The sequence below is a fragment of the Saccopteryx leptura genome, chromosome 1 (assembly GCF_036850995.1).
Source record: "Saccopteryx leptura isolate mSacLep1 chromosome 1, mSacLep1_pri_phased_curated, whole genome shotgun sequence".
NCBI classification, from domain to species: Eukaryota; Metazoa; Chordata; class Mammalia; order Chiroptera; family Emballonuridae; genus Saccopteryx; species Saccopteryx leptura.
Window position 1 is genome coordinate 53,422,509 of NC_089503.1, and position 27,669 is coordinate 53,450,177.

The window sequence follows — 27,669 nt, forward strand, 5'->3', positions numbered from 1 at the left end:
AAATTAAGCAATATGCACAATAGCTGTCTCTCAGTTACTGGTTATATCTCTAATCCTTACTTCAAAGCTGGTACTTGCACATTCTTTTTTATTCATTTCTCTGTTTTAATTTTCTTTAAGCATTTGAAAATACCTTATTTAGCCTTTTCCACTATCTCAACATAGATATTGTTTTTATTTAGGTGTTCAATATGAACTGCTATGTAAATCTGGAGTACAAATCTGTCATTCTTTCTAACAAATTGCTCAGAACAACCATTTGCCTTATAACCAAGATGCATAATATATCTTCTGAGGATACTTCTCTCTATTAATTGTCCTAAAATTTAATTCAAAGGAAAACAGTTCTCCTCTGATGTTAACAGGCTGTTGAAGTTAGGTTAGCCTAAAACTATCACTGTTTGTCACTGCTACATGATACTGAATTTAAAACTTAGTCCCCTACCATGTCTACTTGGTAATTGTGTCAGGACAAAGTCTTACCACAGAGTGAGTCTAAGACATCTATTCCATGTTTTTCTTCTATTCCATTTTCAACATAGGCTTCCAATTCAGGGTGATATAACCCATCTGAGTGCAGCTGAATGTCTGAATGCTCACCTGTTACAGTGTAGAATCAAAATTTAAAAGTGTTGGTATCATTTCATATAGAGTATTATATAAAGGCTGACTCTGTGTATAGCATTTTGACATGGAGAAAGACTGGTGAGGGATAAGCCATTAATCTCTCCCTAAAAGATGGAGTGTGCCTGCAACATGTACTTTCCCAGGACTCTCTGCAAGGCCCCTGTGACCTCCTTATTCCTCAGGCTGTAGATGAATGGATTCAGGGCTGGAGTGATAATTATGTATAAAACAAAGATGATGTTGTCCTGCTTGGGGTTGTGGAGGGAACTGGGCAATATGTACATGAATGTGGCAGCTCCATAGAACATCCCAACCACAGTCAGGTGGGAAGAACAGGTGACTAGGGCTTTCTGCCTTCCCTTATTTGAGGTCATGTGGAGCACAGTAAATAGGATTAGTGTGTAGGAGGCAACAATGACAGAAAGAGGGAGCAAGAGGAAGGTCACACCTGTCACATACACCAGGAGCTCATATCTGGAGGTATCTGCACTGGCCAACTTCAACAGAAGTAGGATCTCACAAAGTAGGTGACTTATTTTCTGGGACATGAAGAAAGGGAAGTGCATGGTGTACAAAGTATGTCCTAGAAAACTCAGGAATGCCAGGACTCAGGGTATAACTACCATGAGCCAGCAGACCCTCGGACTCATGAGGACCATGTAGTTTAGAGGATGACAAATGGCCACATACCTATCATAGGCTATGAAGGCCAGCAGGAGGTCCTCTGCACCACCCAGTGTCAGTGCCAGAAACATCTGAAGGGCACAGCTCCCAAATAAGATAGTGTTTTCACTATGAAAAAAATCCACAAGGGCCTTAGGAGTCACAACAGACGTGAAGAGAAGGTCCATGATTGAGAGCTTCCCAAGTGGGAGGTACATGGGCATGTGGAGCCGGGCATCCCTTGTGATGACCAGGAGCAGCAGGCCATTGCTGGTCAGAGCCAACAGGTACAGCACTGCGATTGTGGCACAGAGCAGCTCAGGGGACCCACTGTCCTTCAGAATCCCCATCAAAATGAAGCCACTTCCCAGGGTGGAGTTTCAGTGCTCTATTCTGTGCTCTTTCTTCAGTTTCTTATATCCAAAATGGACTCTCAGTGAAACACTTTCTAAGGGAGTTCACTCTAGTTTTGTATTGCTTCCTGTCACGGGACGCCCAACAGGGATTGTATGAGATGGTATCTCTTCCTCTTGGTACCTATATTTGCCTTATGACTTCTGATTTGTTGAATCTTGTTATTGAGTTATGATAAAGCATGTTGGTAATAAATTATGATAATTTATAATTTTTTTGAATAAGATATTTAAAACAATGAGCCCAAGGAATCACCTTTGTTGATAGATAAGAACTTACTTATCATCATCATAAAGAAATACAGTGGGCATTGGTTTAAAATCTAGCTGGTTTTCTGCTTAAAATATGTTGGGATCCCAATTCAGTGTTGAAGTTTTCTTATAATAAAGCTCTATGACATTTTCTTCTCAGATGTGACATCTACTCTACAGATGTAACATCTGCCTTCACTTTCCAGTCTTACTGTTGTTGACAGCTTCCTCAAAGGGGAACCTGCCAGCTCTTGGAACACTTGATCTCTTGTGTTTTTGAACTATGCTCACATCCTTAATAAACACACTGATACCCTTCTGGGAGGAAAAGGAGTCTGGGCTGAATTGAATGGTCAAGCTAATATAGATTCTGGAAATAAATCTACTGAAACAGTATGAAGATTGCCTATTTGCAGAAAACAATACAGGGGAAACAGTAATAGATGATATTTGCTAAGGGATGGCAAGGGGTTTGGGTTTAGGGCATATGATAAAAGGGGTGAGCTAGAAAAGGAGACTTCAGAGAGAAGGCCCCAAAACCATCCCATTACCTGAGAGTCAAAGTAAGAACCTGAACAGGAAAATCATATTTCTGTATCTCACAAACCTGGCAAAACAAGGTGGGAGGCTGGTCTTGCTCACCCTGAATCCACATGATAGTGCTGGTGGAAGAGGTTGAAGGAAAGAGAAAGTGGAGTGTGTTGCGTCTGTGGGACAGTGTTCACGCACCTTGCTGTCTATGATTACAGATCTTTCACAGTTGGATAGAAGATACAGGAGGCACTCTGAAAGGGAAGAAAGAATTCATGACCAAATTCTTCATCTTTGTATCATCTGCTACTAATTTTCCTATCTTTTTTTACGTCACCATTCTGATCAACTTAGAGTTGGGATCTTTAAGTGATAGGATGATAAAATAGATAGAAATAGAAAGGATCATCTGGTCTAGCTCCTTTCATACTTACAAAGGACCTACCATGTATCGGGTACTATAACTGATGCTGGGGAAATTGCACAGATGTAAAAAACCTGTTACACAGACACCTACACACATCCACTGGTGATGATCGATATATGAAGGAAAATATACTCTGAGCCCTTGTAAATGAGGTTTCAGGGAAGAATTCCTGAGGAAGTGACATAGAAGGTTCAAGCTCAGGATGACTAGGGGGTGGCTAAGACAGAAAGGGTCAGGGTATAATAGAGAAAGGGAATAACATTGTGAAGGTCAGGACAGTGAATCCTAACACAAGAATATCTTTACTGTACTTTTGCTACAATGAAGTCTGGTTAATAGACCAGCCAGAAAAACATCTTCTACAAAACCATCCTTTTGCTCCTGGGAATCTGACATATTTCCTATGTATTATAAAGCCAAGACTGTGGGTTTAAACTAAAAAATATTGGCTGCAAGGTTTTCTTTGCCTATTGACAACAACAAGATAAATTCAAAGACAATTGCTAGCACTGTTTCTGATAAATATTTGATTTGAAATATTTTTGCTTTTATTGAATTAAACAGGTGAATGGATAGAGTAATAAAAGGAAAAAAATAATTAGCTGGGCTTATTTATCCAGATGACTGTACCAGGAGTGTGGACAGGATTTCAAATACAGAAGAAGCAGGGCTTAAGTAAGATGGTGTTCCTTAGGACTCAGGATCCATCTATCTGCCTTCCTCCCCTTGATTCAGACCCCTGCTCTCCCTCCTTTCCCGTTCTCTGGGTCATATTCTTTATGGCCATCTGAAAATGCAGGCTGGAGAACACACACTGAGACTACAGAGGAAGAGCTCCCTTTCTGGATAACTGCTCGTTTTAGGAATCTCAGACCAAGACAAGTCAATGGAACCTAAGATTAACAGAGGGGAAATGTTACACTTCATAGCAAATGATCAGACAGAGCTGACTAACATCACTGAGCTAATAATTTGTAACTATAATTGTATAGGTTATTTTTCTGTATCATTGCTCAGTATATTTAAAATTTTTCATTATTTCAACTTTTTTTTTTTTCCTGTGGTTTTCGACTTTTGTCTTAAGCTGGTAGGTAGGGAAGAGGCTCTTTAACTGATTCTAGATGATCCTTTTTGTTGTTGTTGTTTAAGGGCATGCCTTAGACTATTAGAGGCCAGGATTATTCAGGTCCAAAGGTAAATAATGAGACTTTTACTGGAACTGTAGGAACCCAAGTCTGGTCAGTGAAACAGACTGATTGCAGGTGTGCCTGTCAGGTTTTGGTCCAGGGCCCCTTCAGACTCAAACTCCCCTCACCCAACCTCAAGCAGGGGCAGCTTCCTCATTAAACGACCACCCCCACCCCTTAAGCAACTCCCTTCACCCTAGAAGGAATTCAGGGAGTGTCCCTGGGGCAAGGCCTTCAGGAAGAACCCAGGGATGGGGAAAAGGAGTCAGTCTGTACCGGGGCCACACTACTCTGACCACATCCTGCTGCACCAACCCCTGACATCAACAGATACCTCAGTAACCCTTATATCAGGCACCCACTTCCTGCAGCTCTCTGCTGATGCCACTAGGGTCTCAAGTCCATCTGTTTTGCAGATGTCTAAATAAACTTACAAGTCTCATCATACCTTGTGCATCCCTCCTTTGGCAAGCCTAACATTTAGTGTCGAAACCCTGAAGAGTCTCAGTTAGCAGGGCAGGAACAGTGCTCTGGTCCTCAGCCACCTCAAGCTTGTGACTTGGAGAGCAGCAGGCAGCAGCAGCTTGTCCTGGGCTCACCTCTAAACCCTGCTTGAGGTTGCAATGTCACAGGACTGACCTGCTCCGACTCCCCCCACCCCCCAGGGACTCTCCTGAGCTAGCAAAGGAGGACACCGGGTATCAGACATTGGAAACTTCTCTCCATTGCTGCCTTCTCACCCCACACCATTCATTAATTTCATTTGGTGAAAAGTGACCCCATGACCCCTCTTGCAAGGTCTTCCATCTCATTTTCTCTCGGCTCCACCCTTGTCTGGTCTCATCTGGAACGTCCTGGTGTGCTGGGCAAGAGGACTCTCTCAGCCTCTTGGCTTAGGATCCCTTGAACTCCAGGATGCCTGACTTGAGGGACTCCTCTCACTCTCTCAGCATGGCTCGGCTAGAGACAGGTATGCCTGTCCTTAGCAAGCCACCCTCAGGGATTGTGGTCAGTTACACACTCTCACACCTGTCGGAAGCCAATCAACGACTGCTGGCTGACAAAGTCACAGCAGAGAAAAGGCACAATAATACTTCCCCCTTTGATCTTTTGAATTAATTTGGCCTTATATCCCCCCTTTTCTGGGTGTGTGCTATTATTTATGGCATAGGGATAATAGCACCATGCTTACCTTGTAGATTCGTAGTAATTTCTTTGGAAATGAGACAGAAGGTGTGAGTTCCACAGAAAAGCCTGTAAGCCCCTTTGCCTGGGCTCATAGACATAAGAGGCTGGCTATGATATCCCTTGAAAAGGGTTAAGTTTGTAGGAGAATTTCTTCTTATTAATCATGTTAGAAAAAATAGATTGTGACTTATGAATAGGTAGAAAACAGTAACACCTTTCAGGCTTCACTTAATTCATTGCTTTCCCTCCCTAGCCTTTTCATGTGGTAGAGTAGAGAAACTTTCCTTTCTTCTTGCATACTTGACCTGCAGGTGGTGGAACACTCAGAAAAATAAAGTTAGAACTTAACTAGTATATGAATATAGTAGATAAATAAAATTTGACTAGACAATAGGACATCAGGTAAGGTAGAGTTATTAATCAGTACTGACCTTTTAGAAGTTTGTACCAATATTGTTATTGCTGTTCAAGTTATTGTATAACTGTACTTTGAATGACTTATCACCTGATTTAAAGCTTATAGAAATGAATTAACTGTTACCTAGAAATATGTAACCATAGTGAAACAAAAACAATGATTAGTCAATGTATTCTGAATACCATGTGATTGTAACTTAGTGTGTGTGTATAAAAATAAAGCTAGACCAGCATTTGGCAGAGATGCCTGGCAGTAAATGCTAAAGAGAAAAAAGAATTCGGCTCTCTCACTTGATTCGCGCAGATGCCATCTCTTCCTGTGGGACCCCGGGATTCCCCCCGGGGCTGGACCCCGGCACACACTTCCATTGTAACTTTCTCTATATATACAGGATTGGCAACCCACACTCCACACCCCCAAAATCCACTCCATTGGGTAGTCTCATCCTCAAAAATTTTAACTCGTCTCAGCCTAAGGGAGACATCAAGCCAAAACACCTCTCAATAGCCGGAGAATGACACTTTTGATTTCAAAACCTCACGAGACCTCAACAACTTCTGTCACTGCAATGGACAATGATCAGACCTTCCCTATGTTCAGGCTTTCTTCACCCTTCATTCTCTCTGTCAGTCCTGCTCCACCTATCAAATTCTTCTCAAAATTAGGAAATGCCAGCTCAAAAAAATTAAACCAAATCAATGAAAAGCAAGTTTTATTTATGTGTCATGCTCACATCTCTGTACTGTAATTGTCATGTTTATATGTAGTCCATTTCAGTTTGAAAGCTATTATCTGTCTCATCTATCTCATCTGTTTGAAATTCTTGCTGTTCTGTGCACACTGGGAAGTCTCCATCTCCGCCATTTAGGCTTTGTGTCATCTGGACCTTGTGAAGGTTATTTGCAGTACTGGCTGAAGTAAAATAAGGTTTCAAGATTTGTGTCTCAGTGCCTCCTTCTAGAGGATTTAGTTTATATATACTTTTTGTTTGAACTTTGTCTTTATTTTAGATTTGGTTATTATGTTAGGCACTAGCTTTCATGTTGTTCTTATTGAAAATCATACTCAAAAAGAAAAAAATGACTCAAAGTGGGGGAAAAATTTCACTGCCCTTTTCAGACAGTAAAACTCAGAAAGAAAAAAGAAATCTTTTAAACATCTTAAAGCCTCCTCCTAGAGGTCTTGGAACTGTTGTAATCCTGAGAACAACAGGAGAATTAACATTGCTGTAGAAATGGGAGGTAATGCCACAACTGGGTGGGCTGTAGAAATGGGAGGTAATGCCACAACTTCAATGCAAAGGAAAAAGAAATAATAATAATAATAATAAAGGAGCACTTTTAAAATCCAAGTGGTTCATTAGCCCATCTCCTCTCTCCTCTTCAGCCTTCTTGAAAGGCTGCCAAGGACACATGAACAGTCTTGCCTTCTCTGCAGCTATTAATAATACTGTTTATATATATAGTAATATATAACTATTCCAAATGTTGGTTTGATCAGGTGGTCTTATAAAAAGCATTTGATATTACTACTAGTTTGAATTTAATTAATGTCTTTAAAAGACTTAATAGAAAATATATGTTTGTTTTGCTTGGATTTACAGAAGGTTCCTGTTATCTCTGTTACATCTTTTGATACAAAAAAGTTCACACTGTGTGTTTCCTTTTTATGAAATTCTAGGGTGAGCAGTTTCTTGGGAAATGGTATAGTAATTTTATAAATTGAGTCAATAGTTATTTGGGATTAGTATACAGGAATTGACAACAAAGAGGCACAAATAAATTATCTGATGCCAGAAAATATTACAAGTTTTTATTGTGAAGCTAGTTACAGAGGTGTATAAATTCACCAAAACTAACTTAACTATATGTTTTAAATAAATGAATTATATTACAGTAAATTATACACTAAAAATCTATTTTCTAAAATATCTAATCTGTATTTCAATTTAAAGATACGGAGAATTCAGAAACAAGATTATGGAAATAGCAACTCATATGAAATTCATCTAGTGAGTCATTCACAATAAAGTTATTAAAGCAAAGGTGTTGAAGCCAGAGTGTACAGATTTCTATAATGTAAAATTGATATAGGGATTTTTAGAAATAGAGATATTTAGTACATTGTGGAATCTTTATGAGTAGTTATTATGTAATGATTGTAAGCAACTTTAAAAATATTTGCACAACAGAGAGTAATGGCAACATGACAGATACCCTTGATCTCTCCCCTTGAAGTTTCAGCTAATTAGACAGCTATAACTCAGTGAATGAACCCCAGCTCGGCTCATAGGCTTGCCTGAAAGATCTGTGCACCCAATTAACTAAAGGTGGGAAGGGTGAAAAACAAGGGGCAGAGGACTAGAAGCACTTGCAGTTGGGTTCTGGAAAGGAGGGAGGTTCAGACTGTCCAGAGAGGAAAGAAACATAAAGTCACTAGGTCTTCTACTTGGAGGAGTAGGGAGATTGAGGGAAATTTGGTGTGATACTGAACCAAAGTGGTAGAGCATGGGGTCACTGCCAGCATTCTCATAGCCTGCCTGCAGCCCACACTTGGACAGAACACAAAAATACATAGTGTGGTCCCCAGGCTCCTAGATGCCACCTCCCTACCCCCGTGGTTATGAAGAGTGGCTGAGACATACCTTACAGTTGAAGAACAGAGGTGCTCTGTGTCTGGTGCTGTGCTCTGTTGGAACACAGGGAGGAGCACCCAGAGGCTTGAGACCACCATTGCTAAGGCTATTAAGCCCTCACAACAAGTCCCACCTACCATCATGACTCCAGTCCTGCCCCTACCTTTGCAACAGCAGCTTCTCATCAGGTTTAGCCTGAGATTTTATAAAGCTAAAACTTATAAAGCAGCACCATCTACTGGAAAAAATAGAAAAGGCTCTCAGAAATTTTTTCTTCTAATTTTTTTTCTTTAGGGTTTTTTGTTGTTGTTTGATTTTGTTTATTTTTGTTGGGTTTTTTTTTGAAAACATTTTCTTTAATATTAACTTTTATTTTATTTTTAAATTTACTTTTATTTTATATATTTTGTTGTTATTCTTTGCTTGATTTTTCCACAGGGCTACTCTCAAATGCACTCAAGGAAGAAAAAAAAATACCATGGCAACCCAAGAAAGATACAGTTCAGAAAGAAAATAAAATAATCTTCAGAAAGTACTCTTTGTGTGTGTGTGTGTGACAGAGAGAGACATAAAGATGGATAGATAGAGACAGACAGATAAGAAGGGAGAGAGATGAGAAGCATCAATATTTTGCTGCAGCACCTTAGTTGTCCATTGATTGTTTTCTCAGATGTGCCTTGACTGGGGGGCTACAGCAGACTCAGTGATTCCTTGCTCTAGCCAGTGACCTTGGGCTCAAGCTGGTGGGCCTTGCTCAAACCAGATGAGCCCATGCTCAAGCTGGCGACCTTGAGGTCTTGAACCTGGGTCCTCCGCATCCCAGTCCGATGCTCTATCCACTGAGCCACTGCCTAGTAAGGCCAGAAAGCACTCTTAATCACATGGAAACATCGGAGTTAAATGATAGAGAATTCAAAATTGAAGTTGTGAAAATACTCAACAAGAAAACACTGACAGGCAACTTAATGAGCTCAGGAAAAAAAATGTGTACCTCAACAAGGGGACTAAAACTTTGAAAATGAAGATGAAGAACTCAATAAGTGAATTGAAAAATGAGGTAGCAAGTTTAGCTATTAGAACAGACCAGATAGAGAAAAGAATCAGTGTCATCAAAGAAAGGCAACTAGAGATGTTACAGAGGAAAGAAGAGAGACAGTCAAGAATTAAAAGAAATGAAAGAGCTTTATAAGAATTGTCTGACTCCATCAGAAAGAGAAATATAATAATAATAAGTATTTCAGAAGAAGAAGAGAGGGAGAAGGGAATGGAGAATGTATTCAAATTATTGATGAGAACATCTTAAGCTCATGGAAAGAGTTAAATCCTTGAATCCAAGAAGCCAATAGAAGGCCTAGTTACCCCAACATAAATAGGACTTCTCCAAGGCATATTGTAATAAAAATGTCAAAAATCAAAGATAAATAAAGAATCCTCAAGGTAGCTAGGAAAAAGAAGAACTTAACATATAAAGTGAGACCCATCAGGTTATCATCAGACTTCTTTTTTAAAAAAATTTATGTATTTATTTTACAGAGGAGCGGGGAGAGAGAGAGAGAGAGAGAAAGAGGGAGGAGCAGGAAGCCTCAACTCCCATATGTGCCTTGACAAGGCAAGCCCAGGGTTTCAAACTGGTGACCGCAGCATTCCAGGCCAATGCTTTTCCACTGTGCCACCACAGGTGAAGCCTATCATCAGACTTTTAGCAGAAACTCTACATGCCAGAAGAGAGTGGACCCAAATATTCAAAGTACTTAAAAGAGAGGAATTGCTATCCAAGAATACTATATCTATCAAAGTAGTCCTTCAAATATGAAAGAGAAATAAAACTTTTTCAGACATACAGAAGCTGAGGGAATTTATCACCAGAAAACCCCCACTGCAGGACATACTCAAGGGGGTTATTCTACCAGATACAAAGAACAAAATGACACAAAACTACAAGTAAAAGCTCCAACAAGACTACAAGTAAAAGCTCCAACAAAGTTACAATATAAACAAAAATAATCTGTGACAACAAAAACATAAAAGGAAGAGGATATAGGTGTGAAATAGCAAAGGAGAATGGAGTGCAGAAGCACTCATAAGACAAAAGACTCGTATATACAGGAGGTGCTGGGGTTACAAAAGACTCAACATACAATGTTTCGAGTTTATGATGCTCACTCCCAGCAAAACTTAAAAAACTTGAGACAAGAGTGTTTTGGCTTATACTATTAGTGTTGTACTTAGACTACATGGATGAACTAGTTTGGTTGCACATGGCTGAAGAATATACAGTAATGCTGCATATGAGTGAGGCAGTTGGTGTCCCCCAGTACACTTACCTATGCCATTTTGGACTATTAAAAGCACAAGTGTTCTGTTTGTGTTGGATGCTAGGGTGTATTTTGACTTACACCAAAATTGGGGTTACGTCACTGTCATAAGAATGGAACTGTGATCTAACCTGAGGACTCCTTATGTGAAACTTTTTCTGGACAACATAATGGTTACCACTCATGAAAAACCTAAACTGAAACACATAATTTTAAAAAAGAAAAAACAGAAGAAAGAAGCATTGAATACCACCAAACAAAAACAACTGGCAGAAACATACACACACCAAAGGAGAAACAGAGCTACTGGAAAACAAAACATACAATGGCTATAGTAAATCCACCTATGTCAATAATTACCCTAAATGGTAATGGACTGAACTCACCAATAAAGAGGCACAGAGTAGCAGATTGGATCAAAAAGCAATACCCAACTATATGCTGCTTTTAGGAGACAAATCTAAGCTGCAGGGACAAAAGTAGACTCAAAGTTAAAGGTTGAAAATGATTCTCCAAGCAAATAATACCCAAAGAAAAGCAGGGGTAGCCACATTTATTTCTGACAATACTGACTTCAAGACAACAAAGGTAACAAGAGACAAAGATGGGCATTTTATAGTGATAAAGCAGACACTATATCAAGAAGATATAATATTTTTAATATATATGCACTGAATCAGGAAGTATAAAAACATATATGATATCTACTAACTGCTATAAAAATAGAAACAGACAAAAATGCAGTCATAGTTGGAGATCTCAACACACCATTGATGGCTTTAGATAGATCATTTAAATAGAAAATCAATAAGGAAAATATCTGCTTTAAATGACACATTAAACAAAATAGACATAATAAACATTTATGGAACATTTCATTCCAGAACATCAGATTAAACATTCTTTTCCAGTGTGTATGGAACATTCTCAAGGATAGATCATATGTTTGGTCACAAAATCAAGCACAACAAATTTTTTTGTTTGTTTGTTTGTTTTAAAAGCCTTATTTATTTATTTTTTTAAATAAATTTTTATTAATGGTAATGGGATGACATTAATAAATCAGGGTACATATATTCAAAGAAAACATGTCTAGGTTATTTTGTCATTAAATTATGTTGCATACCCCTCGCCCAAAGTCAGATTGTCCTTCGCCACCCTCTATCTAGTTCTCTGTGCCCCTCCCCCTCCCCCTAACTCTCCCCCTGTCCTCCCTCCCCCCACCCCTGGTAACCACCACACTCTTGTCCATGTCTCTTAGTCTCATTTTTGTGTTCCACCAATGTATGGAATCATGTAGTTCTTGTTTTTTTCTGATTTACTTATTTCACTCCTTATAATGTTATCAAGATCCCACCATTTTGCTGTAAATGATCTGATGTCATCATTTCTTATGGCTGAGTAGTATTCCATAGTGTAAATGTGCCACATCTTCTTTATCCAGTCTTCTATTGAAGGGCTTTTTGGTTGTTTCCATGTCTTGGCCACTGTGAACAGAAGCACAACAAATTTAAGAAGACTGAAATTATATCAAACATATTCTCTGACCATAAGGCTTTAAAATTAGAATTCAATGACAAAAAGAAAGTTAAGAATCCCCAAAATATAAAAATTAACAACATATTTCTTAAAAATGACTGGGACAAAGAATAAATAAAAGCAGAGATCAAAAAATATACACAGACAAACAAGAATGACAACATAACATATTAAAACTTTTGGGATGCAACAAAAGCAGTAATAAGAAGGAAGTTTATATTACTACAGGCTTATAACAAAAAACAAGAAAGATCCCAAGTGAACAACTTAACATCACATCTAAAAGAACTAGAAAAAGAAGAACAAAAGCAACCCAAAGTCAGCAGAAGAAAAGAAATGGTAAAAATTAGAACAGAACTAAATGAAATAGAGAATTTAAAAAAACTATAGAAAAAAATTAATACAACAAAGATCTGGTTCTTTGAAATGGTCAATAAAATTGACAAACCCCTGGCTAAACTCACTAATAAGAAAAGAGAAAGGACTCATATAAACAAAATCCAAAATGAAGGAGGAAAAATGACCACAGACATCATAGATATACAAAAGATAATAGTAGAATACTATGAAGAGTATATGACACCAAATTCAACATCTAGAGAAAATACATAAATTCCTAGAACTATATAATCTTCCTAGACTAAGTTACAAAGAAGTGGAAAACATAAATAGACTTATTAGCAGGGAGGAAATAGAAATAGCTATCAAAAACCATCCCAAAAATAAAAGTCCAGGACTAGATGGCTACACTAGTAAGTTCTACCAAACATTCAAAGAAGACTTAGTACTGATTCTTCTCAAAGTTTTCCAAAAAATAGAAGATGCAATGCTCCCTAACACATACTATGAGCCCAACATAACCCTGACAGACCAATATCTCTAACAAATACAGATGCAAAAGTTCTAAACAAATGGAATACAACAACACATTAAAAAATACATCATGATCATATGCAGTGTTTTAAAGCCACAGATATTTAAAATAAAATATAAACATAATTCCATTCACTTTTGTAAAAATAAAATTAAAAAATTTTAGCATTAAAAAATATATTATAATCACATGGGATTTATTCCAGGACACAGGGATGGTTCAACATATGCAAAGCAATCAATGTAATATACCACATTAACAAAACAAAGAACAAATATCAACAAATATCATCTGATCTTATCTATAGATACAGAAAAGGCATTCGATAAGATCCTGATAAATAAAATGGTTACTCAGCTGCCATCCTGAGAACAGTGTAGGCCCAAAGGAGGAGGAAGGGTTTGAAACAGAACATTCCCATCCCCCACTGTAAGGTTGTTGTTAATTTGCTTGCTATTCTCTTTCTTAATGGCCTCTTTGCCTTTACTTTGAAATGTAGCAAGAAGTTTACCTTTGCAGGAATGTCAGGAAAAGCTTACATTGGGAAGGGACCTGACAATGAGGGGAGTTTAAATAACAATAGTTGTTGATAAAAGCCTAGCCACAGGATTTACTGTAAAAATTTAAAGCCTATAACTTAATTAGAAACTTAGATTACTAGTCCTAAATCTTTACTTTGTAGCCTAAAGAAAGTAGAGTCCCTGTGAAAAATTTCACAAATAATTCCCAGGGGTGCCAGGACGTGGCTGTTCCTGGGAGAAATACCTGACACCCACTTTTTGGTCAAATAAGTTTGCAAATATGACGTATATGTTTGCTCACTTATAGTTTGCATTGGATGTGGGGGGATAGGCTGTAAGCAGGCATGATCCTTATACCTAAGGCTTAGTTTTAAGTCTAAGCCTTTCCCACAATTTTTGATGTGGGTGGTGCACTCTCATGAGGAATCCCATTATGCCTCAGATAAGTGACTTTATATCAGAGACTTTCTTGTTTGTGTATTGGATTAAAGGTTTTGATTTCTACATTATAAAGTGGGGCAGACCAGGAGCTTGCTCTCTCTTGGTTTATGACATTGGCATTAGAAGTGAGAGCAGAGAGGAGAGCAGATAGGGGCCATGTGGAGGAGAGAAGCAGTCAAGATGGTGGAGTGCTAAAAGAGAAGCCTGTTAGTGCCGAGTTTGCGCAGAGAGAAGGAGATGGGGAACAGAGGAGAATAAGGCTGGTGAGGTAGACACCTTTGATTCTAGGAAACTTAGATAATTCAGTAGCTTTGTGAGTGCTGAATGAGTGGGTTTTGGAGCCCAGTGTGTGTTTTTAATTGCCCGCTGGGTGCAAGCCAGAATTAAAGCGAATGGCCCACTAGTTCTTGGCTCCATTGTTTCATTGCCATCTGTCTGAATCAAATGCGAACCTGTACTGGCCAGGCGGCTGTGATGGTGGCTGTGGCAACTGACTTTACATTTGGTGTAGTCTGTGGCAGGATTCAATACAGCTCAGTATGGAGCCACTACAACCTTTGAGTGGTGGAGTAGAGAACAGGCTGCTGTTATGGTTCCCCATGGCTGTCCTTTTGGGAGCTGTAGGTTGGCTGACTTTTACAGTCATGTGTGAGGAAACCAAGAGCTCTGTGGAAGAGGCTGGCTGGGACCTGCAAACCGAGCAATGGAAAAAGTTGGGGCAAATGTTGGAGAAAGAGATGCCAACCCTGGAGCTGAAGCAAGCACTGGAGGAGGCTGACGAGGTTAGTGAGATTCGCCTGGAAATGGAGCAGCCACTGGAGGAGGAATCACAGGTTCATGAGTTGCAGATTGCCCTGGACGTTGTGGAGAGCCAGCAGTGGTGGGAGGCCGAGGCTGAGGCCGGGGCCAGGTCTGCAAGGCCCATGAAGCAGAAGGCGGCAGTGGCCCGAGGCTCATGCCCAGCAGCAGGAGCTAATGTTTTCAGTTCCTCTTTGGAGGATGAGGAGAACCGGGCTGGAGTTGCGATCTGCAGTCTCCAGAAGGTGAGAGCCCAGCAGCAAGGAGTACTTACTACGCTCCTGGTAGGCCTGCAATTTTGGGACACAGGGGTGGGTGCCATTATGCTCTCTGGAGCAGAGATGGAAATGCTGACTGCCATTGCCACGTGTTTCTCCTTGGGACAGTGTAAGACCTGCCAGGATGGCAGGGATGAGGCGGGTGGCTGAGGCCCCATGTGCTTGGACTGATTCCTGGACTATGACCAAAGTGGGCACTGGCTACTTTGTTGGATGGACTGAAAGATTTTGGACAATGTGAAATACTCTGATGGGGGTGGGGGGGCCGCTTTGCTGGAAGCACTCCCCTGCCCTGGGAAGCTTTTCCCATGGCTAGAAAGAAGGCCAAGGAAATTTTGTGCTTTTGGCAAAGTGCTAAGAGACTGGTGAAGTGTACCTTCGTAATTGTTGAAACTGTATAATTTGTGCTGTTGTTGTAATTTGTGTAATGTGATTAATTTTCTTGTACAGGAACACCTGTGCTTTAGATTGTAAGTGAGCAAAAGGGGTCGAGTGTTGGTCAAATAAGTTTGCAAATATGATTTATATGTTTGTTCGCTTATAGTTTGCATTGGACGTGGGGGGACAAGCTGTAAGCAAGCATGATCCTTATAGCCTAAGGCTTAGTTTTAAGACTAAGCCTTTCCCACCCTTTTTGATGTGGGTAGTGCACTCTCATGAGGAATCCCATTATACCTCAGATAAGTGACTTTGTATCAGAGACTTCCCTGTTTGTATATTGGATTAAAAGATTTGATTTCTACACTATAAAGTGGGGCAGACCAGGAGCTTGCTCTCTCTTGGTTCCTGAGATTAGCATTAGAGGAGAGAGCAGAGAGGAGAGCAGATAAAGGCCATGTGGAGGAGAGGAGAAGCAGTCAAGATGGCAGAATGCTGAAAGAGAAGCCAGTTAGTGCAGAGTTTATGAAGAGAGAAGGAGATGGGGAGCTGTTGGGGAGATAAAATATATTATGCTCACTTTGGTAAAGATGGTGCTGCCCACGTGGAAGCCCATTGGCCAGGTGATTGCTTGGAATGGGCATAATATGTGTTGGGGGAGAGCTTTCATTCCAAAAGGTTTTAAAAGGAAGAGAAATCACATTGTTCCAGGGGAAAAGTGATTGCATTCTAGGAGGAGGGCAGAGAGCAGGGAGGAGAGCAGAGTAAGGCCACATGGAGGAGAGGAGAAGCAGCCAAGATTGTGGAATGCTGAAGAAGAAGCCAGTTTGTGCAGAGAGAACGAGATGGGAAACAGAGGTGAATAAGGTCAGTGAGCTAGAAACCTTTGATTCTAGGAAACTCGGATAAGTCAGTAGCTTTGTGAGCACTGAGTGAGTGGATTTTGGAACCCAGTGTGTGTTTTTTGTTGCCCACCGAGTGCAAGCTAGGATTAAAGGTAATGGCCCACCAGTTCTAGGCTTCGTTGTTTCATTACCGTTGTTCCGAATCTAATGCTAACCTGCATGGGCCAGGTGGCTCTGATGGTGGCTGCGGCTATCGGCCATACACCACTATTTTGAAGATTTACCAAGGACAACAGATAGGCCTATGCTGATGAGGCCTGTGCTACATCAGTAAAAACTTGCAGAAGTGTTTTTACAGCTGAATCCCCCTCCATCTTCCCATCACTGAGTCAGTGATCAAGACCATAAACCAGGATATGCTAACCTGCCTCTAACCCCCATATCCACCACTCTCTCTCACAGCTCAGGGCTGATACCCTTTGTTGGTTTCAGGCTGCTTGCACCCAGTTACTTTTAAAATAAATTTTCCTTGAGTCCAATCTCCGGTTTGGGAAGGTGGGACATACTGGCCACCGCTGGAATCCCGGGAGAACCTTCTGGAACTCATGCAGTGTCAAAGAAGTTCTGACTACACTAAAATCCATCTGGGGAGAAGACAAAATGGCACTGGTGTAAGGTATCTTTCCCCGCTGAGAAGGAAGGAATGGGCGTAGCCACCAAGTGTGGAATAGCAAAAGGCTTTATTCAGTACAGCGCATCCCGCCCGGCAAGGTTCCCTGGCCCCGAGGTACGATGGAGGCCAGGGAAGTTGCACGGATTAAATTGCGTGGGAGATATTTAAAAGGGTCCCTCTAGGGAAGTGGAGCTAATATGAAGTGGTGAAATCTCACTGGCTGGTAGATGGTTGCTTTTTTCCAAACGGTTCCTGTGAAGCCTCCTTTTGGCGTGTTTGGCCGTGGGCGGTCCTAGCCAAAGTTTGCGGGTCTGAGTTCTCCACATGACCATCCCCATTATCCACCAACCTTACATTCTGACCTTTTGTGTTAAATAGAAATAGGGGCACCATTTATACATCTGGCTACTTCCTGCTGAATAGGGGCATCGTGGGGAGGGGGAGATCAGAAGGTGGTGGCTTTGAGGAGCATCCAGAGGAACATCTGTGTGGCTGTGACTGGAGAAACTTTGTGGATGCAGTCCTGTAAGGATTTTAAAAAAGAGGAGTAATAGAGGAATTTGCAGGGTCCAGCCTTTTGGTGAGCTGGAGATGGATGGAGTCCAGTGGTTCTGACTGCCAGTCGTCCTATAAGGAGGCAAACTTGAGGCGAAACTGCATGTCAGGAGTGGTGTAAAAAGGGGAAAGAAAGGGGTACCATCCATTCCCATAACCGAGACCTGTGAGGGAACTAGAGGTCCAGAGTGTGATGGCAAAACAGAGAAGGTAGCCCCTGTGTCCTCAAGAAATGAGATGGACTTATCCACTCGTTGCAGCATACCCTGAGTTCTCCGAGTCCAGGCGTATCCTAGGAGTTTGAACGATGCACCCACCTGGATGGATTGGCCTTCCCATTTGGGCGGCTTGTCCTCCACATAGAGGCACTGAGGAAAAACCTGTTGCCCAAAGGGGCAATCACTCTGCCAGTGACCGGGCTGCTTGCAGTCAGGGCAGGGCTCAGTGGGCAGCTGCCAGCAGGGGCCCTGCTGGGACCAGTGGTCCTGCTTGCCACCCTTAAAGCAAGCTGCTGGTGGCTCTGCTGGCCTCAGGGTTGCCACAAGACCTAGGGTGTAGAGCGTTACCTTCTGCTGCATGTGGGGCCTGGCAAACAGCCTTGGCCTGTTTTTATTAATTGGGACCATTAAAAACTTTAAATGCCGTGTTCACAGGTTCCAGATAGGGGATTGGGGGATTGGGAATAAGAGGGAGGGGGCTCGTACGAAGTCTGTCACCCAGATCCCGCAGGAAACGCTGGAGCCAAAGGCAGGACAGGGCCAGAACTTCCTGCAAGAAAATTGGGGTTGGACGTCCTGAAAACCGGTGTAAGAGCCAATGCCAGGCTGAGAATGGCCTGATGGAGGAGGGGTTAAAGAACACAGTGAAGGGAGGCGCCCCTGGCCAGCAGGGGAGGAAAAGAGATGGTAGTGGTGAATAAGAAACAGGTTTTTGAGAAGGGAGGGGAGGAGGTTCTCAGAGGGAAGAGACCCAAACACAAAGGAGGTCCGCAGAGGGACCAGAGAAAAGTCCCGAGAGAGGGGCGCCCCTGGGGGTCAGACAGGAGGGAAAGAGTTGGGAGTCCACGGAGAAGGAAAGATTAGGAGTGGAGGTTTTAGGTGAGGTTTCTCTAGCCAGAAAAAGGCCTGCGCGGTGTGGAACAGGTGGCACAGAGATTAAGGACAGGTGCGCGAATAATTAGAAGCTATGCATGTAAGAGATCTCCAATCAGTTCCCAGCTTTTTTGGCGATAGTTAAATTGGTGAGGGTGTTAACACCAAAAGTCTCCTCAGAAGGCTAGTTCAGTGGGTTCTGTGGCCTGGCCACAGCGGAGAAGAAGAACAGTTTCTTCTTCTTTGAGGAGGGAGATTCCTGTGCCCCCACAGCCGCCCTCAGTCCTCGGAGTGGTCAGATTTTAGTATTAGCGTCCTAAAAACTCAAGGTCTGGCCACGGACGTAAAAGATAAAGTGGATATGCTCTGGATGTCTCCAAAGCATATGCACTTGGACGGACAGAAAAGACTTCCCTGACGTAGCTACGGTTTTGGACAGGGAGTCTCAGAGGAAAGAACTGAGAGGAAGGCTGGAGGCAGGGGACTTACCGCACCATGTGCTGAAGTGGGTGGAAGGTTGGAGATCCTGGTTCTTTCTCCTGGTTCTTTCTCGGAGAAGATGAGGAAGAGGAGCAGTCCTTGCAGACTTCTACTCCTCCCGGGTTTTGGCACCAAAATGTAAGGTATTTTTCCCCGCTGAGAAGGAAGGAACGGGCGTAGCCACCAAGTGTGGAATAGCAAAAGGCTTTATTCAGTACAGTGCATTCCACCTGGCAAGGTTCCCTGGCCCCGAGGTAAGATGGAGGCCAGGGAAGTTGCACGGATTAAACCACATGGGAGATATTTAAAGGAGTCCCTCTAGGGAAGTGGAGCTAATATGACGTGGTGAAATCTCACTGGCTGGTAGATGGTTGCTTTTTTCCAAACGGTTCCTGTGAAGCCTCCTTTAGGCGTGCTTGGCCGTGGGCGGTCCTAGCCAAAGTTTGCGGGTCTGAGTTCCCCATGTGACCATCCCCCATTATCCACCGACCTCACAGCTGGAGTAGGCGGACATACCAACATCCACCTCCCAGAACCAAAGTGGATTAAAATAAATTTTCCTTTTGGAACACACTACCTGTTGGTCAAATAAGTTTGCAAATATGATATATATGTTTGCTCGCCTATAGTTTGCATTGGGTGTGGGGGACAGGCTGTATAAGCAGGCAGGGTCATTATAGCCTAAGGCTTAGTTTTAAGACTAAGCCTTTCCCACCCTAAGTGACTTTGTATCAGAGACGTCCTTGTTTGTATATTGGATTAAAGGTTTTGATTTCTACACTATAAAATGGGGCTGAGGAGTACATGCTAGAGGGGCAGAAAAAGGCCACATGGAGGAGAGGAGAGGCAGCCAAGATGGTGGAGTCCTGAAGGAGAAGCCAGTTTGTGCAGAAAGAAGCAGATGGGGAACAGAGGTGAATAAGGTTGGTGAGGTAGATACCTTTAATTCTAGGAAACTCGGATAAATCAGTGGTTTTGGGAGCCCTGAATGGAAAGGGAAATGTTTTCCCACTGTGTGTATTTCTTGCCTGCTGGGTACAAGCTAAGATTAAAGCTAATGGCCCACCAGTTCTTGGCTCCATTGTTTCATTACCATCTGTCTGAATCAAATGCGAACCTGCACGGGCCAGGTGGCTGTAATGGTGGTCGTGGCTACTGGCTTTACATTTCCCCATTAGACAACATGTCCTGAATTGCAAATTTTTGTTTTTTCTGAATAAACTCATTTTTTGCTGGAGAAATTGTAGTAAGGTGCCAGAAGACTGTAAAACTTAGTATTGGCAACACCATTTTAAAGAGGAAATGTCTGGCTTTCTGTCCTGTCCTTTCTTTGGAAAATGGAGAATAAAGAATATAGAAGTCTCCTGACTTAGAAGAACTACTAGGGTCTTTTGGTTTTAAGTTCTCTAAAAGAATTAAGGTTATCTGAAGAACTTCCTTTCCCTTTCAATAGGAGACAATGTTTGCATGCCCTACACTGATTTTAACTCTCCCTCCCTTCCTGGAATGCTGAGAGTAACATACCTCTAGGCAAAGGAGGGGAGATAGACACTAAAAGATTTGTGAATGTCTTTGATATGTAAAACGACATCACTATTGTGTTACCTTGAAAGTTTTAATGTTTTTTATAGATCCTCTAGCAAATGTTATAAGCTTGTTAATGATTGTGTCATGCTCCTCCTCCTTTTCCCCCAACCTGTATGTGGTCAAGGGTATATAACCAGCCTCAGAGCTATATTTGACACTGCACGATTTGGGTCAGCTATACCCTATTTTAGTCATATGCAGCTGGCTTAATCAATATATCTCCTCAAAAATTCATTTGGACTTGGTATCTCTATGTAACCCATGGATTAAGGTACAGTACTTTACAACACTACCACAGATTATCTACATTCATGTAGTCCTCCAGCCTGCTGGGATCTACCATAGAAAAACTTGCTGAAGACACAAACTATTGTCAAGAGAAGAGGGAGAGGCAGTCGAGAGAGACAAACCTCCTGAATCTCCTTCTCCCTCTGCTTTTGTTGATCAGCAGCAGAACAAAGGTAACAGGACTGCAAGGGAGGGAGCTCAAGTGATAAGGGGATTAACAAGCTCAAAGGGAGGGGCAGTCTATAAACATTTAAACTAATTTCCTAAAGCCCATTCACATGAATTTCTTTGTGCTTGCACAAAGGTCACTCACTCAGTTTCTTGGTGTTTGCATTCAAGAGCACATACACATCACCATACACATTCAGGACTTTTTAACTAAAGTTTTCCAATCCAAGTCATAGAGGGTCCAAAATTAGATGAGTGTGTGATAAGGTGCCAAGGAACTGTAAAATTTAGCATTAGCAATGCCATTTTAAAGAGGAAAACTCAGGCCTCTTACCCCTCCTTTCTGTGGAGAAAGGAAAGAGAAGAATGCAGGAGCTTCCTGGTTTACAAGGGCAACTGGGTCATTTAGTCATAGCTTAGCAAATTCCTAGAATTCTCTGAAAGGGTGCCTGGGGCCACTTGCCACACAGAGCAAAGAAGATAGAACTTATCTGAAAACCTTAGAAAACAATGTTTATGTGCCTGTGGGTCTGTTGGGCAGATAAAATGTATTATGCTCACTTTGTTAAAGATGGAGGCCGTCGCCCAGGTGATATTAATGTGTGTTGAGAATCCTTGTAGCCTGGGGCTTGGTTCTGGGATTAAGCCTTTCCCACCCTTTTTGATGTGGGGTGGTACAATCCAATCATGCCTCAGAAGTGTCTTTGTATTAGAGACCTCCCTACTATGTATATTGGATTAAGGGTTTGGATTTCTACACTATAAAATGGGGGCAAAACGAGAGCTTGCGCTCTTGGTTCCTGAGATTAGCATGAGAGAGCAGAGAGAGTAGAGCCAGCAGCAGGAGGAGGCCACGTGGAGGAGGCCAGGAAAAGCAGCCAAGATGGCGGAGTGCTGAGTGAGATGCCAGTTTGTGCAGTTTGACGCTGGAGAAGGAAGGAGATGGGGAACTGAGGAGAATAAATTTGGTGAGCTAGAAACCTTTGATTCTAGGAAACTCGGATAAATCAGTAGCTTTGTGAGCACTGAATGTGATTGGGTTTTGGAGCCCAGTGTGTATTTTTACTTGCCCCCCGGGTGCAAACTAGGATTAAAGACTATGGCCCACCAGCTTTTGGCTCCGTTGTTTCTTTGCCGACTGTCCGAATCCAATGCGAACCTGCAAGGGCTGGGCTGCTCTGATGGTGGCCCTGGCCGTGGCTGCTGGCTTTACAGGGTCAAATAAGTTTGTAGGTTGATGTATATGTTTGCTTGCTTGTGATTTGTGTTGTGTGGGGGGGATGGGCTGTGGGCAGGCCAGTCGTTATAGCCTGGGGCTTAGTTTTAAGACTAGGCTTTTCCCCACACCCTTGACTGTTAGGTGATGTGGGTGGTGCATTCTTGTGAGGAGTTCCATTATGCCTCGGATGAATGACTTTGTGTTGGAGACTTCCTTGTTTGTATATTGGATTGAAGGGTTTTGATTTCTATGCTGTAAAGTGTGGCAGACCGGGAGCTTGCTCTCTCTCAGTTCCTGCTATCACCATTGCAGGGGCCTCCCTGATTCCTTGCCTTTCATGGGAAAAGCAGGTTTTCTGCTTTTCCCTTGTGTTCTCTTGTGGCTTGCTGTCTTGGTGAGACACCAATAAAAAGAATGGCCCACCATCCTCTGTCTCAGCCATTTCTTTATCATCTGCCCAAATCCAAAGAGAACCTGCATGTGAATAGCCATGATGGTGGCTCCTGGCCATACAGTGCCTTAATCAAGAATTCCTATACTCAGACTCACCCTAAAGTCATGAGAGTAACGTATGCCTCTAGACAAAGGGATCACGAGCCCCTCCTTACCCACCCCAACCAATATATGATTTTGTTTATAAAATCAGCCTTAGAATTGTATGGATGCTACATGATTTGGGATTGTGCCCCATGTAGCTAGCTGGCTAATTAATTGTTGGTCAAATAAGTTTGTAAATGTGATATATATGTTTGCTCGCTTGTGACTTATATTGGGTGTGGGGGACAGGCTATAAGCAGGCCAGGTCGTTGTAGCCTGGGGTTTGGTTTTGGGACTAAGCTTTTCCCCACACCCTTGAATGATTGTATTATCTGGGTGGTGCACTCCCATGAGGAATCCAATTATGCCTTGGATGGGTGACTTTGTATCGGAGACTTCCTTGTTTGTATATTGGATTAAGGGATTTTGGTTTTCTACACTATAAAGTGGGACAGACCAGGAGCTTGGACACACAGTTCCTGCTATCGCAATTGCAGGGGCTTCCCTGATCCCTTGCCCTTCATGGGAAGAGCTGGTTTTCTGCTTTTCCCTTGTCTTCTTTTGTGGTTTGCCTGTCTTGGTGAGACACCAATAAATAGGATGGCCCCCCGTCCTCTGACTCCGCCATTTCTTTATCGTCTGCCCGAATCCAATGGGAACCTGCATGTGAATGGCCACGATGGCGGCTCCTGGCCTTACATTAATAAACTCAAAAATTTATCTGGACTTGATGTCTTTGTGGAATTTACAGGTTACATTTGTATGGCCAGTAGTCACGGCCACCGTCACAGTCACCTGGCCCATGCAGGTTTGCATTTGATTCAGACAGATGGTAATGAAACAATGGAGCCAAGAACTGGTGGGCCATTAACTTTAATCTTAGCTTGTACCCAGCAGGCAAGAAATACACACAGTGGGAAAACACTTCCCTTTCCGTTCAGGGCTCCCAAAACCACTGACTTCTCCAAGTTTCCTAGAATCAAAGGTTTCAACCTCACTAGCCTTAATCACCTCTGTTTCTCATCTGCTTCTTTCTGCACAAACTCTGCACAAACTGGCTTCTCCCTCAGCACTCCACCATCTTGATTGCTTCTCCTGGCTTCCTCCACATGGCCTTTCTCTGCTCTCCTAAACATGGGCTCCTCCTAGAATGCAATCACTCTTCCCCCAAACAACGTGATCTCTCTTCCTTTTAAAAGCTTTTGGCATGAAAGCCCTCCCCCAACATATATTAACATAATCATGCCTATCCCAAGCAAGAAGAGTAACTAATATTATCACCTGGGTAACAGGCTTCCACATGGGCAGCACCATCTTTAACAAAGTGAGCATAATATATTTTATCTGTCCAACACATTACAACAAATGATTCCCTACACCAGGGGTCCCCAAACGTTTTACACTGGGGGCCAGTTCACTGTCCCTCAGACCGTTGGAGGGCCGGACTATAAAAAAACACTGTGAACAAATCCCTATGCACACTGCACATATCTTATTTTAAAGTAAAAAAACAAAACAGGAACAAATACAGTATTTAAAATAAAGAACAAGTAAATTTAAATCAACAAACTGACCAGTATTTCAATGGGAACTATTCTCCTCTCACTGACCACCAATGAAAGAAATGCCCCTTCCAGAAGTGCAGCGGGGGCCGGATAAATGGCCTCAAGGGGCCGCATGCAGCCCGTGGGCCGTAGTTTGGGGACCCCTGCCCTACACATTTACTTTTCCTAAGTCCACTGGTGAATATTTATCCAGGATCTTACATGCTCAATACAATTATTATATATCATAATGTCTATGAAGATGCAGGCGATTCTTCCCTTGGATTAGTAGTGGGAACTTCCTTGAACTTCATCTTTTCTGCATAGTTGGTTTCAACATCTCCACATGAGGCTGAGATAGAGTTTACACTAGCGAGTCCTTTAAGCAGGACTTAAGTGGGAAGAAGAGGTGGAAAGATAATTTTTTTGAGCCTCTACTGCATGTTAAGCACTGAAATTATCTTATTTATTCAAAAGTAGTAAGATAAAATACAGAGAATAAATGAGTGACCCAAGATCACACAGAAAGTAGTGAGAAAATACTGAATCCACTTTCCATGTAAATACATAACTTTAAGGGGAGTAGTGACAAAAGCTCTCTCTTAACAGAGCAAATCATCTCAAATTCTCATATCCCTGTCATCTGCAAGGGTAGTGCCACCTGATTACTTGCTTAGAAATTCATGGCTTCTGAAGTGAGTAGGATGGAGGTATAATTAGACAGCAGAAGTAGAAAAAACTTGGAGTTTGCAGGAGAGGAGGATGGTCTTTCTTTCTACCTTCTCCTGCAAGCCACACCCTATTGGTTACAGCTGGGTTCTTCCCTGAGACATTAGAAGTCCACCAAAGGCAGGATCTGATGCCTCTATGACATTAACTGGTGTAATATTGTGATGTAATGAGAAATATGTATTTAGTCTTCATTCAAGTTTCTGATACAAGGTTCTTCAAACCCTTGTAAAAATTATTAAGTTATATGACCACTAGAAACATTTATTGATCTACTGAGATAACTCTAAGTGAGCTCCTGGATAGCTCCTGAAGGGAGCTGGTTACCAGAAAGTCAAAGCCATGATTTGAAGCTTGGAAACTTGAGCCCTCCCCTGCTCCATCCATCTCCAGAGATGGGAGAAGGACTGAAAACAAAATTCATAATATATCATGCCTACAAGCGAAAGGCTCCGTAAAATCCCAATAGTATGAGTTTGGGAGACTTTCTACATTGATGAATACAACCCTATATTGGAGGGTAATGCACCACAACTTTACTGGGACAGAAGCTGCTGCCCTCTGGACCTTCCCAGACCATGCCCTATGTGTCTCTTCATTTATAGCCTTTATCATATCAAACCAGTAAACATAAGAAATGTTTCCCTGAGTTCTGCAAACCACTCTAGAAGATTAATAAAACCTGAAGAAAGGTTTGTAGGAACTTCTGATTTGCAGTCATGTAGGATAGAAGGTGTGAATACTGGGGGACCTGCTAGTATAGTTGGAATCTGAAGAAAGAGGCAGTCCTATGGGACTGAGTCCTTAATTTATGGAATTTGACACTATATCCAGGTAGATGTATCAGACTGAGTTAAATTGTAGGACACCTGGTTGGTGTTGCAGAATTGCTTGGTGAAGGAAAAACACCCATACATCTGGTGTTGAAACAAAGGCAGATTGGATTATTACTAATACACTGGGGCTATCTGAGTTTTCTTCCTCTTTTTCCTCTTTCTGATTGGCAAATACCTCCCAGCAGATTTCAGAAGAGGCAGCTGAAAGGAAAGGATCAGGGGAAAATGCTAGGCAGGGTAGACTTAGGAATATTAGCTGCCTTTCCCCTCTAATTTAATGGACTACGAATGAATTGCCCCACTCCCCAGAACTTTCAGTCAAAACAAGCATTAGGACTGAGACTAAGGTGAGTCAAGTGAGATACCTAAAGTGCAAAATGTAAGGACTCCCTCATTTTCAAGTTTCTTTCACACTAAGTGCCTCTCTGGCCTCACTCGAGTCCTATCCCTGGGTGCGCTGCTGGGTTATTGACTATCTCTGGTAACCCTGGAAAAGTCCCAGTGTGTTTCTTTTTCCTTTTTAAATTCAGAATAAGGCTAGATTTTTTTCAAATGTAACTTAAGTTAGAAAAATGGCTTGCAAACAATAAACTTACAGGAAATGTCTTACAAATAAAATTCAGTTATTGTTTAAGAAGCATTTCTGTGAAAACAACATTTCTGAGAATTGAGATGAGATCCAGAATTGAAACAGGAAGTCTTGTCTCAGTATTGAGGTTAACATGAGGCACAGGAAACAACAGTGGTAGAATGAACATGTTTGATATTGCAGTCATGGGATTGCTTGCCTCCTTCGTTTATTTATAAAACATTTACTAAGATCTTACCATATACAGAAAATGCTTATGCTGTGACAAAATCTGAGGTGGATCAGACACAGACGCTATCATTCGTATATTCATAGCATAGCAAGAGACAAGACATAGCCACAGATATGAGACCCAGCAAAAGAGTGAAAAAAATATCCCCAAGAACTGTAAGATGGTGGCACTCATATAGGAAGTCTCAGAAGTTAAATTAAAGCCTTCATAGAACATTGCTGCTGGAGACATTGCCGTTCATGCCTCTTGTTTTGATAGATTTGATCTTCAAATCATCTGTGCCAGGGTTAAATAAACTCGCATAAGAATAACTACTTCTGGCCAAGCATGTTATCCCCATTAACAATCTGTGAGGTAGTGCTACTGGCAGAATTTTGTTCCACTACTCAGCTGCTTCTCATTCCTCAGTTCACTCTACCCACATCCAAGACTTAAGTAAATACACCTAGTAACTGTTGAATCTTGGACTCAAATTTGTTTTTGATTAAAGCTCTTGCTTAGTTAGAAATATGTCACCAGTGTCAGTAGGTCATTTCTGACTTTGTTCGCCCTCACAAGAAGAACAACTAACAAGATTTAAGAACAAGACACCACTGAGGGAATCCTAGAATGAGAAGGTAAACCTATAGCACACCTTGCACCACAGAGACCACGCAGACTGCATAGAAGGGCAAGAGAAGTAGCTACATGTTGACTAAATTGCTTTTCTCCCAGGAAAGTGCAATTCCATGCAGAAAGAGATCCTTTGAGCCTCTGGTGTCTCCAGTGAGAAAAGACAATCCAAGGAGGATAACTAGGCCACCCCTCTTCA

The 27,669-nt window shown here is 41.9% G+C and overlaps 1 pseudogene; it reads right to left on the reverse strand.

Annotated features, from left to right (window-relative positions):
• Window positions 1–731: 731 nt before the first annotated feature.
• On the reverse strand, window positions 732–14,632 carry LOC136387997 (olfactory receptor 2AG2-like; annotated as a pseudogene).
• Between the last annotated feature and the right edge of the window lie 13,037 nt (window positions 14,633–27,669).